The sequence below is a fragment of the Puma concolor genome, unplaced genomic scaffold (assembly GCF_028749965.1).
Source record: "Puma concolor isolate L17-30 unplaced genomic scaffold, mPumCon1.1.hap2 unalloc_scaffold_36, whole genome shotgun sequence".
NCBI classification, from domain to species: domain Eukaryota; kingdom Metazoa; phylum Chordata; class Mammalia; order Carnivora; family Felidae; genus Puma; species Puma concolor.
Window position 1 is genome coordinate 357,113 of NW_028240243.1, and position 16,317 is coordinate 373,429.

The 16,317-nt window shown below is 48.5% G+C and overlaps 1 long non-coding RNA gene across 2 annotated transcripts in view; it reads left to right on the forward strand.

The window, feature by feature from the left end:
* LOC147571255 (uncharacterized) overlaps positions 1-16,317 on the forward strand; it is a 26,513-nt gene continuing 10,196 nt past the window's right edge. The window contains exons 1-2 of one of the 2 annotated variants that reach the window (XR_015247573.1): positions 1-207; positions 8,451-15,031. This is a non-coding gene — a long non-coding RNA (uncharacterized LOC147571255). Of the gene's footprint in view, positions 208-7,319; positions 15,032-16,317 lie in introns of those variants that run through there. The other variant, XR_015247572.1, reaches the window with a different exon arrangement.

The following is a 16,317-nucleotide window of genomic DNA, read 5'->3' on the forward strand; positions in this document are numbered from 1 at the left end:
GCTCAGCCGCCGCAGCCGCCGCAGTAGCAGCCGCCGCTCAGCCGCGGCAGCAGCCGCAGTAGCAGCCACAGCCGCTGCAGCAGGCGCAGCAGCAGCCGCCGCCTCGGCCCGGAAGCGATGTAGCCGCGCCAGGCCTGAGCCCCGCGGGCCGCCGCTGCCGCTGCCCTTGAACCGCACGAAGCAGCTCGCCAACCAGACCGTGGGCGGGTGAGTGAGCCGTGCCGGGCCGGCCGGGAGCGTGCGTTTCGGGGACCGGGGGTCGGGGTCGTGTCCCGGGCTGGGGCGAGCCCGCTGCCCCGCGGGGCCCCGCGCTCCGGCCGGCCGGCCGCCCGCTCCACGCCGGGTCCGCTGCGGGCCAGGGACGAGGGCTGCGCCACGCAGCGGCCAGGCGCCCAGCTCGGAGCCGCTGCCCGAGCCCCCGGGAACAGCGGGGCGGGCCGGCCTTCCGCGACACCCCCCCCCCCCCCGACCAGCGCGGGTCCCCGCCGCCCATTGTCCCGGCCCCGCTGAGCATCGTCCTCTGGAGTCTGGACGCAAGCTTTCCCCAGGCCTCACCCCCACCCTGCCCCCTTCCCAGGCTCTGAGCTGTCAGCACAGGGCCAGACGCCGGGCTCCAACTCACGGACCTCGAGATCATGACCCGAGCCGAAGTCGGACGCTTAATCGACGGAGCCACCCAGGCGCCCCTTTTTCAGATTGTAGAAGAGTAAAAATGTACATATGCTGTTACTGTATAATCCATGGTGTGGGTCAGCAGCCCTTTGTTGAATAGGTTAATATTTGTAGAGTGAAAATATAAAGGTACTTCATGCTAAATGGAACACTTAAAGATTGTAAATGGCTTCATGTTAGTTCAGGTCAAGTTTTGTTACCAAATAAGTTACCAAAAAACCTTGTTTTTTAGATTTCAAAGTGATGGCTAAGGGGTTATGGAGGTGGTTTACTCAGCAGTAATGCTCCTATTGAGAGAATCTGAGATGGTTTTTTGTTTTTTGTTTTGTTTTGTTTTGCCTTTTACTCTACGTAATGCCCCCTTACTCCAAAAAGTTAGAAACCACAATGATGTTCTGTAACTAGGGGGTCACAGACTCAAGGGCTAGGCAGGTAAAATTAATAAGCGAAGGGAAGGTAATTGTAGGGCAGTAGAGAGAGGCGAGGAATAGCAAAACCAGCTCATTGCACGGGCTTGCTTGCTCTTGGCAAGTCTAGCTACCTGTTGACATGGTGAATGTGGGTGCAGGAACACCCACCTTCTCATTTTTAAGGATACTCCAGAACGGTGATTTTTGTGTGTGTGTGAAGTTTATTGATACTTAAATATCAGCAATGAAAAAGGAAAAGAAAAGAAACCGCTGGACGTAGGCCAGAGAAAATCTGTGTGCAAGCTTTATCTGGCCTTGGGCTGCCTGCTCTGACCTCTAGCTGCGAGACTGATTCTTACCGAATGAAAAGTTGGACCGTGGTGTTTTGGTAGTGAACGCTTTCTTGAGATGGGGATGGGACATTTGCTTTATCATTATTCGTTGTGCTTTACGTATATGTCACATAATTTTGCAGTCAGATGCTCTACCCCTGAGCTATACCCCCTATTATGTAATTTTGGAGCGTAAAATATTTGAAAAGAAAAAAACACTGGAGCACTGCCTTATTTTCTAGCCAGGGGGAAGTTTTCGTTCTCATCTATGAATTTGAAAGTTTAATGTTATTTCTTTTGGAAAAGGGAATGAGAACTCCAAGTCAAAATAGGACCCTCTTTTTTAAAAAGTTTGAGTTAAGGGGGGTTAGATTATAATGTCCCTGCCTTTCCAGGGCCACAGTGATCTGAAGTGCCATTGCAAGTCCGCCCCCGTATTTGGACTGGGAGGTGTGCCTCATCTTCTGTTCTCTCAGACCGTATCCCTGGTCCTATCCCCATACCTACCGCCACACGGCTGATGACTTTCAACTTGATGTCTTTTTGGTTTATTTATTTATTTATTTATTTATTTATTTATTTATTTATTTATTTTGGGAGAGTGAGAGAGAGAGCGAGAGCAAGAGAGAGACAGAGGGAGCGCACACAAGCAGGGAAGGGTCAGAGAGAGAGGAAAAGAGAATCCCAAGCAGGCTCCACGCTGTGAGGGCGGAGCCTGACGCGAGGCTCAAACTCACAAACCGGGAGATCGTGACCTGAGCCGAGATCAAGAGTCAGATGCTTAACCGACTGAACCCCTCTGGGTGCTCCTTAATTTTATGTCTCTAGTCCTGGCATCTCTTCATCTCTAGATTGATCTTGGTCTTGAACTTCTCTATTTAAAAGTCCTGCTGAAATTCAGCTCATGAACTGCATCCTCAAATTGGCCTTCTTTCCCTGTATTCCTTAGGCCGTGGGTCAGCAACCTCTGGCCTGTAGGCCAAATCCTGCCCACTGCCTGTTTTGTGAAAAAGGGTTATTGGATCACAGCCACGCACTGCAGCAGCACAGTCAAGCAGATCTCACGGTGACTGTATGGCCCACGGAGCCCATGCTATTTACCGCCTGGCCCTTTGCAGGAAGAGTTTGTGGACACCCGCCCTGGCGCACCGAATGCCGGAACCGCGTCTCCTCTGTCACCTGCGATCCCCCTCTTTCTCCTCCATCTTCTTTATATCCAGGCTCTCCCTGCCATCTGGCAGCTCTGCCTCTGGACCGTCTCTGACTTGGTCTCTGCCTCTCGGTGGCCTCAGTTAGTTCAAGCTTGCGGGGTTTTTTCTTTCTTTTTCTTTCTTTTTTTTTTTTTTTTTAATGAAATGTACTGTCAAATTGGTTTCCATACAACACCCAGTGTTCATCCCAACAGGTGCCCTCCTCAAGGCCCATCACCCGCTTTTCTCTCCCCCGCCCCCATCAACTCTCAGTTTGTTCTCCGTATTTAAGTCTCTTATGGTTTGAACTGTTTTTTTTTTTTTTTTAAACCTGGACTCACAATTGTCTTCCAACTGGCTTAGCTAGCTTGAGCTGGATTTTATCCATACGTGGGACATCTGGGCTTCCTCTTTGGTCTGACATGGCCAATCCAAATTTTAATGGTCATAGCTATTCCTCTCTAAATTATTTTCTTCTGATGAAATCATGACGTTCGTAGGACATTTTATGTCGTCCTAGTATTGCTAAATTGTCTTCGAAACGATAGCGCTGTCATTGAGTTACGGTGCGGCAAATAATTTACACTGGATTGTATGTCACCGTGCGTGATATGATGAATGTCGTGTTTCACCGTCACGCTGTGCTGACTTGTAGATGCTGTCTTGTAAAAAATCTACCTATTTTAATTTTTTCTGTTAAGGTTGAAATGAATGTGTCCCATATTTGTATTTCTTGATGAGTTTTCTATATGTGTTATTTGGTCATTTAATTGCCAGTTGTCAATTTCGTTTTTTAATCACCAGTTTCGGTTCAACACCTGTCTGCTGAGAACCTGTCAAATGCTGGGGTTAAAAAGATAACGGATTCCTAGGAATTTGAGTGGGGAGAGAGACCTACACCAGATAATTTGAATACAGCCGGTTGTACTTATTCCAGCAGGCCTTAGGAAGTATGAATGCCACATCTTGATTTATTTATACATGACAAGGTAAACAAGTTCACTTTCTTCTCCTCAGGTACATCACGTAATGAGTGCAGTGACAGAATCTTGAGGGAACGCATTCACGACTAGGTACAGGTTTGATACAAGAGTCAGAAAATAAAGCGGATTCTGTTGAAAATCCGACCGACCCTGTGGATTATAGAAGAAACTGCTTTTGAATAGGAGGAGCCTCTTTGTAGCCAGTGACACGAAAACAATATCAAGTTCATCTCAGCTCTCCAGGTTTTAAGACTCGTGTCTGAAGTCTTGCTATTGCCTGTGAATTACAGCTTATTAATTACTTGCCTAGACTCCTTCCTTTTGATTGGTCCCAGCATGTTTCTCTCTGTCCTTTCTCACAGTTGTTGTTTTTAAGTGTCTTCCTTATCAGAGATACTTCGGCCTAGTTGTCCACTTGATCTCTCCATTCATGTTTCATTAGCAGTTTTTCTGTCATTTCTGAATGGGTTCGTTAAGTTTCTGCCTCCTAAAGAGTTTATAGTATAAGCGGTAGACTGAGTGACAAGGTACTCAAATGAAAATAAATGTTCAGAACTGCACAGAAATTCTCCTAAGCAATGACCAGCTCCATTTATAAGTCTACCAACTTGGACTCCACGTGGTCTCTGGATACTTTGATGCATAGACAGGACTGGCCACTTGAACCCATGCGCATCTGTACCTTGGGGAAATACACCAAAGTACTTCTACTTCACTAGGTACGGTGGGTGCAGGATAGATGTAGCGTGGGCGCTGGCATGGGGTCGCTGAGACGTGCCCAGGGGTCCGTGAAGCCTTCTCTGACACGTGACACTTGAATAATCTTGAGAACAGGAAGGTAGGGGGTGATGGGTGGTAGAGGATTCCCAGGGAGAAGAAAAATTCCCGGGGGAAACCTAACCCACTGACCATTTTGTCCTTTAACTCCATGTTTTGTTTGTTTGCTTGTTTGTTTACTATAAATTGGAAAAAGGCGACACTATCTGATTGCTAGCAGTGGGAAAAGTCTGTCCAGCTCTTATTTTCCAATGAGGTAGTGAACTAATGGCTGTTTGTAGATCCATATGGTCTTAAGTCCAGAGCAATTGTGGTGTTTAAATTCACAAGCCTCTGGATGCATTTCCATCCAATAGATAGAGTAAGTTGGTTCTTAAAAGCTTTGAAGCTCTAAAATCAGGGGACTTAAGTGGCTCATAGTTAAGTAACCAGCTCTTGATTTCGGCTCAGGTCATGATCCCACGGTTCATGGGTTCGAGCCCCGTCCCGTGTCAGGCTCTGCGCTGATAGCTTGAAGCCTGCTTAGGATTCTCTCTCTCCCTCTCTCAACCCCTCCCCAACTTGTTCTCTCTCTCTTCTCTCAAAATAAATCAACATTAGTAAACAAGGTTTAAAACCAGTGTACCCTTATTTTCTTTGCTTAATAAACACTGACAGCCATCTTTCCCCAAAATAGACGGTTTTTCATTTTTTCTGCTAAGGTTGAAATGAATGTGTCCCATATTTGTATGGGAAAATCGGTGGAGGCATCATTTCTCACGGTGAAGCTTATCATTTCCTTAATTTGCATCATGCTTGTTCATCTCCTCTTAGAACCTTTTCACTCCTCTCACGGCTTTTACCTTCTTGGACACGCTAGGATGTGTAACGTTCCTCAAACAACCCCAAGGTGGCAGGACTAAAACACACGAACACCTGTGACCGTGGACGTCAACTTTTAGAGACGGGCAGTATCGATCGGCCTTTGTGCTCATCGGTGGAGGACCATTGTTCGAAAAGCTTCCGGGCCAGTTTTGGGGGATCGTGGTTTGAGGACCACTGCAGTAGAATTGGGGGAGCCCATATGTGCAGAAGGTTGAGGAAGCCAAGCTGGTGATTGAGGAGGTGTCCTGTGGTGGCAGGTGAGCCAGGACTGTGGAGGAAGGGGAAGGGACACGAGTGAAAGACGAGTCAGGAAGCAGGAAGCGATCGCAGCAGCCTGAGGGAGAGGTGATGGCCCCCAGAGCAGGACAATGGCGTGGGACTGACGTGAGAAACTATTTAGCACCATGGCTTTAGGGGCGAAGAAGGGAGGGGTTGGCGTGATTCGGGTTATGTCTGGATGTTATCTACTGAAATCGGTGACGCAGTGATTATTCGCTTTTCCATTCGTTTCAAATGCTTGTCTTTTTTGAACCATAGAATTCTCACACCTGCCTCGACTTTCTGTTGGCTTTGTTTTCATTGACACGTGGCTTCGGGTGGGTGTGTTTGTGCGCACCGACGCCACACTGTGCTAATAATAACTGTGGATGTGTAATGTGTTCTCACTCTGGCAGAGCTGGGCTCCTTTGGCTTTCCTTTTTCAGTTGCTGTCTCCCATTTCTGTGTAGAAGTGAATTTTGGTATCGTTTCTAGTTCCTAGAAAAATTCTATGATTGTGATTGGTCGAGAGCACATTCATCCATATATTTAGTGGGTCCCTGCTATGGGGTGGGTCCTGAGAACCCAAAAATAAGTAAATCCCAGGCATTGATGGCCTGGCATATCTGTGAACTAAACTTTGGGGAGGATTGATGTCCTTTCCCATGAGCCTGGCACATCTCTTTCTACACACAAAGGTTTTCTGTGCTTCCTGAGGGCTTTGTTGTCATAGGAAGAGTGCCTGATTAGTTCAGTTGGCAAACGTGAGTGGTGTTCATGTCTGTCTATATCTTTATGTACTAAATAAAGATGTGCTAAATTAGTCCTAGCTGATCATTGTTGTGACTTCCTTGAATTTCTACGTATGTATTATCTATGTTTTTATTTCTCCTTTTCCTTTTCTTTCAGCAATTTCTTTTTCATCCCTCATTTAATTGGTTAGCCTCGAAAATAATGTGTAGCTGTATAATTGTCTATAGCAATATTGTCTAAAGGGCGTGTGATTTCACCCTAATTAGGCATTCCAGAAATGTGGTAAGGTGGACTCGTGTTTAAATGCGAATGTCCTAATCTGAGTGGTGCTCAGTGGAAATCTACAAGCATTTTCCCTCTGCTTTTGGAGCCACACACCTTGTAGTGTGTCTGATGTTTGAGCCTTTGTTCCAAGGCTCAGTCATAAGATTGGCAGGCGTGTGGCTTAAAGGCAGAATACTGAATTGAGGTAGCCTAACCGTATGGAGAAAACAATCACAGTGCACTTGGACGGAGGAAGGAACTGGAAGAGAAATTTGAAATGCAGCCTATGTGGCAATAGGTTTTTATTTGTTTCGTCAGTTTTATTTTTTAAAAGGTTTTTATTTTTGAGAGAGAGAGAGAAAATGTGAGCAGGGGAGGGGCGCAGAGAGAGAGGGAGACACAGAATCCGAAGCAGGCTCCGGGCTCTGAGCTGTCAGCACAGAGCCCAACACGGGGCTCAAACCTACAAATCGCGAAATCGTGACAGGAGCTGACGTCGGATGCTTAATTGACTGAGCCACCCAGGCGCCCCGGCAATATATGTTAATATAACTTCTAAAGAAGTGATCAGCAGGTCACAGGGCAGTGGGCTTAACAGAGGGCAGCCTCTGACTCTTAGAACAGTCTTTAGGAATAGAAACCTTGCTCCCTGTAGATGTTACATGGAGGTTCTGACGGCCTCTTCCCCCCCCAAAAATCATCCACACGCACAGACTGGCAGAGAATTTCACGGACTCCACAGACCTCTTCAAGCCCACGGCCAAGAACCCCGGGCTAGTTCCTGGAGAGATGTGTAGTCACGGCCCCCATGCTAGAAACACATCTGTGGAGAAGCGCTGTTTACAGGTGTCTACCTCCGGTGTAGGTGGGTGGTGTTCCGCTGTTCTCCAGAACACACGCTTGACGTCTGTGAGAGCCTTCCCCAGAAAAGCTGAGATGGGATATTCTCCACGATGAGATCTGGCGATCACATGAAATTACTTTCCCTGAATAATCGGCTTCTTTTGATAGTCCGTTCCATAATGTTTTCAGAGCTTTTAGGTGAGGGCTTAAGAAAACGAAGACTCCTGTGGGGCAGCTGGAGTCTAGTAAAGAGTAACTGGACTTGAGTCCGTGTGGTCCCCCAGCTCTCTGTCTGACCTTGGCCGCCTGAGCCTCCCAGCTGCGCTCCCACGCTGGTGAGACGGGGCTCCTGCTACCACCTGGGAACCGGCCCTGGGAGATTTAAGAAGGCGGCATGAGGTAAGGAGGCGTCAGAAGACAGGGAGGAAACAGTATGAAACAACAGGTTAGCACTGGAAAAAGTAGGCGGGTTAGATTGTACCTCACCATTAGGGGCCAAAGTCGATTCCAAATGGATGAAGAGTTTCAAGTGAAAACCCAGAACCACAGAACGGAGGAAAAGATGGAAAGTTCTTCACGCTCTGGCAGAAAAGTACAGAGAATGAACAATAAAAGATAACCACGCAAATAAAACCACCATTATAAACTTAACCACGCAAGAATTAAACTTCTGTCTGCCTATCTCATAATTAAAATTATGGCCAATGACTAGGTGGAAACAGGAGCAGCCACAACGGAGCATTAAGATCTTTAATGTATAAAGCTGTGTTATCGATCAGTTGAAAGAAGTGCACGACGGGGGCACCCGGGTGGCTCAGTTGGTCGAGCGTCTGACTCTTGATTTCAGCTCAGGTCATGATCCCAAGGTCATGGGATCAAGTCCCATGTTGGGCCCCACACTGAGCATGGAACCTGCTTAAGATTCTCTCTCTCTCTCTCTCTCTCTCTCTCTCTCTCTCTCTCTCTTCCTCCCTCCCTCCCTCCCTCCCTCCCTCCCTTCCTCAGTCCCTCCCTCCCTCTGCTCTCTATCTCTTTCCCTCTGCCCCTCTCCTGCACTAACCTGTCTCTCTCTCTCTCTCTCTCTCACTCACTCACTCAAAAAAGCACACTATAGTGAGCAAATGCCATGAACAGAATGCTCACAGATGAAATACAGATGACCAGTAAGTACATAAGACTCATTTCAAAATTGTAACTAACCGAAGAAACCCAAAGCTCTGAGACTGCATTTTTCACTTACTAAACTGGCACAGCTCAAAATGATGATATGTTGCTGTCTCGGGAGAACTGACGAAGGCCGTCATACAGCCATACACAGGTGGGAATATAAACTGGCATTCCTTTCCAGAAAGAAATGTGCCTTGGCGTTTTAAGAACCATTTCTAAAATTGGAACCCAAATCGTCCACCTCGTCCTCCAGTCTCTTGTCTTTTTGGATTCCTTTCCTGAACAGTCCCCCTCTGTGCTTTGCTGGGTCCCTTTCCTTCTCTGACCTCAGTCAGTCACAGAGGGTGTCTTTCACATCCCTTCCAGCCGTCTGTCCAGCCGGCCTCTTTCCTTCACCTGTTGCGCAGAGCCACAGCCAGGCTCGTTCATCTGGGGCTTCTTCGCGCCTGTACCTGGGATGCAGGGCGTGGTCCAGAAAGATCGTCTCATGTGGAGGGTCAGGCCGGCCCAACTGTCACGGCCTCCAAGCTCAGCTGGGCTTTAAAGACTGCCTTCCAGCCCTTGGCGCAGTTTCCCGTCCCGTTTTCCTAAGCCTTGTTGCCAGACTCTTACTTCCCTCAAACCTACTCCACCCTTTCTGCAGACACACCCACTCTCCTGGGATGGACGACCTGCCTCCCAGTTCCCAGAGAAGACCTGCTGCCGCCACCTTCCCTGCCCTCAAGGTCATTACCTCCTGCACGCACACCGCTCCCCCCCCCTCCCCGGGGGCTTCCCTCCTCGGCCTTCCTCTGGCCACTCTGCATTTCCAGCTTCCCTCTCTCCACTGGCTCTTTTCTGCCACTCGCGATGTTCAGGTTTGCGACAGCTCGCGTCTCTCTTCACGTGGCTTTGCTTCTCTGTCTGCGCTCGGCGCCCTGCGTCTTGGCTCCCGGGAGCCACCGCCCTCACACCTTCCTGCCCTCCCTGCCACACTCTGCATTCTCGGCCGGTCCTTCATCCTTGCTCTGGTGGCCCACACTCCCAGCTTCTTGGGCTTCTTCCCCGGCCTCCCTGCTGCTCTCTGCTCTTGGGCTGCTCTTGCGCTGCGTTGCCCCTAAGGCTTCTGTGCTTAGCCTTCGTCTTCTCCCCACATCTGCGTTCCGAGCAAACTCCCCCAAAGCAGTGCTTTTTGCTGCTCCTGCTAACACGCTCTGAGTTTCCTTTCCGGGCGCCTCTGCTGTGCTTCGGAACCTCATAGCAAGAAACACACCGGACGTCGCCACTGCACGCTCAATCGACCCCTTAAATCCGGCATTTCCGGAGCTGACCGTGTTGACCCCAACCTCAGAGGCTCCCAGACTTTCTCTGGAGTTGAAGAGCCTCGCTGTCTAGCCGGTCACTCAGCGTGGAAACATGGTGGCCGTTCTAGGGGATTCCTTCTCCCTCTCCATCCACGCCACGTCACGAAGTCCTGCGTGTTGTATCTTTGTAATAGCTCTCTGTCGCCTCCCCTCCTTATCCGCTGCTTTTGGGCGGGGAGGTGGGGGGGGGCTCCTTATTCTCACTTGGATCTCCCATTCTCCCTCCGGTCTCTTCATTCTCAACTCCTCAGTTTCCCTGCGCACCAGTGTGTCTTCCCTCCCCAGCCCTCCACGCACCTTCCACACTGTTGCCAGGAGGATCCTTCCAAAGAAAATAATTGTAACACTGCTAGCTTATGTGTGTTTGGGTGCTTACCATCTGCCAGGCCTTTTCCCAAGCGCTAGTCTTGTGTTGACTCATTTAATACCAAAATCAGTGCTGTATTATCCCCTTTTACAGGTGAGAAAACAGAGGCCCAGAGAGCTTCAGTTAAGTTGTCCCAGGTCACAGAACCAGCAAGTCTGTCTGCAGAGTCTACACTCTCAGCCACTTAACGTCATAACAACAAAAACCACATTTTGAGCTTTCTAGGAATTAGCTCGTTGCGTGTATCCTCTCTTTTAATCCACTCAGCTCTGGAAGTTGGAAATTCTTAACGTCTCCGCTTTTCGGACGAGGAAACAGGGGCACGGAGACATGAAGTAACCCGCTCATACTTACACGGCTTGTAGGCGGTGGACGGGGCTTTGACCCGCAGCAGATGTGCTCTGGGCTGTCAGTCTTAGCCACCTCACCCGCCCACAAGGGGCCAGCACCTTCTGAACTCACACTTTCAGGAGTATTTTTCTGTTCTTCTGGGTTGTGGGTGGCAAAGGAGGTATACTTGTGTGAGATGTTCATGCTACTAAGAGTGTGATGAGAAAAGACCAGCGCCTGTTCAAGTGATATCCAGATGGAATGGGACGCTTTGCCCAGTAATGCCATTGAATTTCCTGTGCCAGTTGAACATGCTTCATTCTGTTTTTCCCTCCTGCCTTTGTAGGCGTTGACCGTATGATTTGGGATTTTTCATAAATCCTTAGGAATACAACTACCATAGTAGTATGTTATAGCACAACAGCTTGTCTCCACCAGTAGGCTCCTGAAATTATCCAGGGTAGGAAAATTCTCTCGTGAACTTAAGACATTATGGGAGACATTTTCGTTTCAGGTGACCTGGTGAACACGTGTGTGTTTCTTCTCTCTCATTACAGTCCACTGAAATGTTAGGTATTTTAAAAAAAAAAAAAATCTGGGAATTAGAAAAGATGGTACTAAAAGCCATTCAGAAAAAGTCCCAGATGACTGATTCAGAAGCAGCCCTGGGGCTGTTTTATTTGTTCGCTCCTTGTCCAAGGCAGGACAATAGGATGTAAGAAAATCCTCAGAAAGGCTCGTACATCCATTTAAAAACAAAAACAAAAACAAGCTACTGAGAAAAAGGTACAGAGTTCTTGGCAATTAAAAAAATCTGTCACCAGTTCATAAAAAGTCCTAGGACACTAAGCAAAGAAACGGTCTTTGGAAAAGCAGTGAAGCGAGTTTCTGTGTTCTTTCATTTCTCAGGATATAGGACTCCCCCAAATGGACATCGTCGGGAATAGCACTCCTAAAACAGGCCATTTCACAGTCAGAGGAGCGTCCCTCCTCTTCGTGCAAGCGTCCCGTCCTATTAATGTGACTAAGTCACGTTGACGATCACACGAAAAGACTGCTGTCTTTTAGCCTTCCTGGCAGCCCTAAAGATTTTTTTTTTTTTTATCCCAGTGGTTCTTAACCGGAAGTAGTTTTGCCATCCTCCTCGCCCCCTGATCTGGCAGTGTCTCCAGATGGTTGTGCTTGTCCCTGCTGGGGAGAGGGGGACACGTTGCCACTGGGTTTTAAGCGTGTAAGGGCCAGGGATGCTGTTAACATTCTACAGTGTTCTGGACAGCCCACAGGAAGGAATTATTTAGACCAAAATGTCAAAAGTGTCAAGGCTGGGAAATAGTGAACTGTAAATTGCCAAGCCGACTTGCAACCAGAACTTTTCCTTAATCTCCCAAGATGTCAGAGACCTAAGAAGTTAAAAGCTGCAAGCTGAAAGTTGGCAGTCTTCTCTTTATGCTAAACTATCCTAATACTTTACTAGAAAGTAGATAAATCTCCAACAAACACTTCTTGTGCCTGATGTGCCCGCACAGTGAAGCTCAAGGCGTGACATCAAGAATAACATTTAGCCTGGGGGAAAAAAAAACATCCGTAGTTGGACTGTTTGGTACATCCTTCTGTCGTCACTGTCAGTCTGTCTGGTTCTCTTTCCCAGGGTGCCTGGGTGCAGTCTCACAGCCCTCCTTTGACCGGGACTGCAGACAGCCATGACGAGTCAGTGCTGGCATCATTCCTTCCCTAAGAGCTATCCCCGCCCAGACTGGTCCAGTATAGATGGCAGATGCCTAAATTCTTTCCTTCTCCGCCTCCCTCTCCCTCCCCTCCGCACGACCGTGCCGTGGTGAGGTCTTCAGGAGATGAGATCTCTTTAACCTTTGTCTCTTTGATACATGTCATTATTTTAGGGTTGCCTGGCTGGCTCAGTTGGTAGAGCACGCGACTCTTGATCTTGGGGTCGTGAGTTCGAGCCCCACGTCGGCTGTAGAGATTACTTACAAAAACGTTACTAGTTTTGTCTTCATCTTTGAAATATTGGCATTTGGTGTGCAATTGCAGGTTGACTGGTTTGTTTGTTTTTTCTTCCTTTAGCACTTTAAAATGCCACTCTGTTGTCACTTGGTCCTAGTGTTTCTGATGATGAGTCAGCCGTCGTTCCTGTGTCGCTCCCCTGCACGTTAAGTGCCTCTTTTTTTTTTTTTTTTTTTTTCTGTCTGCCTTCAAGATTTTCTCTTTGTCTTTCTCAACACTTCAACCTTGATCCTTTTAGGTGTGTCGTTCTCTGTGTTTATCCTGCTTGGAGTTCTTGGAGTTCTGAATAAGTGGATTGGTATTGTTCATTAAATTTGGATACTTCCCAGCCACTGGGTATTCAGTAGTTCTCTGCCCCACTGTTCTTGGATATCGTTCCAATTTTCTTCCTCTCTGTATTTTCATTTGGGTCATTTTTAAAATTTTTTTTTTAATGTTTTTATTTATCTTCGAGAGAGACAGAGCGCGAGCGGGGAAGCGACAGAGAGAGAGACAGAGACAGAGAGAGACAGAGGGAAACACAGAATCCGAAGCGGGCTTCAGGCTCCGAGCTGTCAGCACGGAGCCCGATGCGGGGCTCAAACCCACAAACTGTGAGATCATGACCTGAGCCAAAGTCAGACGCTTAACTGGCTTGAGACACCCGGGTGCCCCTCGTTTGGATCATTTCTTTCAACTTCCAAACCTCTGATGAAACCCCTCATCTACTCATTCGTTCGGCCCGCCTTTTTCACTAGATGCTCTAAGGTACTTACTGTAATTAAGTCCCTGCAAAATAATTCCAACATCTTGGCCGTCTTTGGATCTAGTTCCATTGACTGCGTGTCCTGATAATGCATCGTTTCTGTTTTTCTCCTGTGGTGAGTTTTGACGGGATGCTAGCCACGTGTCGACGCTGAGAGTGCCACACCTCTTGTGTCAGGCTGTTCGTGCAGGCACTCAGCTCTGCTAGTCTGTTGTTGCAGGAGTCTGGGCTCTGCTGTGGCTCTGGGCGCATTCAGTTCGCCACAGGCTTCCGCTTATTTGAGGGTCGGATGAAAATGTCTCCTTTGGCAGCTCTTGTTTATCTCAGTTGTCCTGCCTTACCCCCAAACTTAGTAGGACTTGTGTGCCTGCCTCAGGAGAGCTAGAACTCTCCTCAGCTCTCGTGCCCTCCCTACGGTAGTGGCCCAGTGCCCGATACTCATTTTGAGGTGCAGAGGCCGGCAGGGACCGCTCCTCCTCTCGGTCGTTCCCACCGCTCTTCGGCAGGCTCTGCCTGTCTGAGCCTCGGATGGTCCCAGGGTCGGGGGTGTCGTCAGCTGTCCCTTGCCCTCCTTCCGTGGTGGGCGGCCCTGACCTCCCGCTCCCCCTCAGACTCCAGCAGGCCCCACACACCCAAGCCTGAGGGGTTCCGGGGCCCACGGTTCTCCCACCCCCGTTATCGCCTTGCGTGTGTTCTTCCCGCGCGCTCTTTCCCACGTCCGTCCTCACTGCCTTCACGTACCCTTCCTCAGCACCCAAGCTTCTAAATCCAGCTCACGGAGTAGGTCTCAAGAGCCATCACCAGTTTCAGAAAACCTTCCTGCTGTCTCAGGCCTGCATCAGATGCCCTCCCATCACTTCTAACCTTTGGTAAGTTATCATCATCTCTGCGTCTAGGTTTCTCATCTCCAGAATGGGTATGGTGATAGCATCGATGGCTTAGTTATCTTGAGGATTCAGTGAGTCCACACGTGCAAAGCACTCGGAACACAGAGGCGAAGAACGGGATCTCGGGGGCAAAACTGCCCAGACTCAGCGCCCTCCCGTGAAACCTGGAGCAGGTCACGTCACTTTTCAGTGCCTCCGTTTCCTCCTACCTAACGTGGAGGTAACGATACTTACCCCCTGGATGTTACCGCCAATGTCAAGGGGGTTAACGCTTACGAGGCACCTGGACCAGTGCCAAGCGCATAGTATGAGCTCAGTAAACGTTAGTTAGCTGTGATGGTGGAGACGACAGCCCTCTCCTCTCGGAGGCCCTGTGCCTCACTCACTGCGCTGGAGCATAATCGCTTACTTTCCTTGACAGCCCTTGCGCCCAGTCAGCGCAGGGGCCGTGACTCTTACTCGCGATGGCTCATGGAAGGGACTCCAACACATATTTGCTCAGTGACTAACTGAGTGAAAAGGTTAGCGGCAAAGTATGCATGACACCCTGTGGGGTCGAATGCAGCGATGGGCCGTACTGTTCCACTCAGGGACCATTTCATCATTCTGAATATCCTTTGGGGGAAAAGCCTCTTTTTCAGGGTAAAAAAAAAAACACCTCGCGTTCTGTTTTGAGTCATCAATAGCGTCCTTCCCTCCATCAAGCCACGGTGTCGGAACACTCTTTTCTTTGACCTTTAAAAAAGGGCAAGTGAAGATTTATGGTGTTGTCCACCCAGAATCTCGCCGTCATCCAGCAAAAGAGCCTCACCCCAGTTTTCCAGGTGAACATTTTTTCCCTTCATTTTCTGCACCACGCTGATCATGGAACTTTCTGGGCTACGTCCGCATTGTGTTCTCCTCCTAGACACTTAGGGGATCCACAGTTATTCCAAATTCTCTGCCTTGCATGCCTTGAAAAATCTGTAGCATTTATTGTTGTTTATACAGATACGACCGTACATTTGCAAAGCACAGCTTTGAAGGTTTCAAATATTCTCTTTTCTCACAAACATTCTGTTTTGTTGCAATCTCTTAAAAGTTGCATGAGATGGTTGATGCAAACGTAAATAAAGTGAGGTACAGGAATGTCACGAGTTGTATTTTTAGAGCCTAAGGTTAGTTTGTGGTGGAGCCGGGACCAGAATCTGGCGTGAAAACAAATGAGGAGAGAGTCCGCTTTGGTCAGGGACCTTAAAACTGCTCTTCCTGAGGGTCCAAAGGCTTCGGTTCCCATGTCATTTATTTAACGGGTGGCTGCCCCAGTTTCCACACCCGTGAGCTAGGGATAAAAATTGCCCCATAAGGGTACGTGTAAGAGAATAAAATGAAATAATTATGCAAAAGCGCTTTCATAACAGAGAGGAATGTACGAATGCAAGCTTAATCTAGTACTGGAAAGCTGGTTGATTACCTGAGTTATGTCCATGAATTCTAGCTTCTATTCTGATTTATTTCCTGATCAGAGAGACCTCCACATTTTAGAGGTTTTCCTTGAACTTTTTAAAGCGTTTTTCAAGTTGATGGTTTATAGTCGGTGAGTCAGTCCTACCATTTCTTTTAAAATAGCAGCATGGCATCGGCCCAGATCAGACTGGGAGGGCTTCCTGCCTGTGTTCTTGTTCACTCCCTGAATAACTGCAGAGGCCTTCAAATGCTCTCCTACCTTTGGCCTGTCCTCCAGGGTCAGAATTTTCATTCTGAAACTCAAATCTGATGCCACTCCAGGACAGAGAAACCATCAATGGCTCCCTGTTGCCCCTTAGTTCCTGGTTCTTGGTTCTTTTCAGCCAGGCCCCCCTCTCCTCTTCTTCTGTGCCCTAGTGTAGGACCCTTTGCGCATTCCCTCTCCCATACTGTTGGGGTCTGCTTAGACTGCTTCCCTGTAAAGCCTTTCCTGGCCGCACAATCCATTCTGCTGCTCTGCTCCCAGAAACTCGGAACAAAGTTGGTTCTTTACATTTCTGTCTTTCCTTTTAGCTCCCAAGGGTGGGGACTGCGGCTCATTTCTCTCCTTCTAGCCTCCCCAGTGCTTGACATTTAGAGAGGGCTCCACGAATACCGGCTGAAT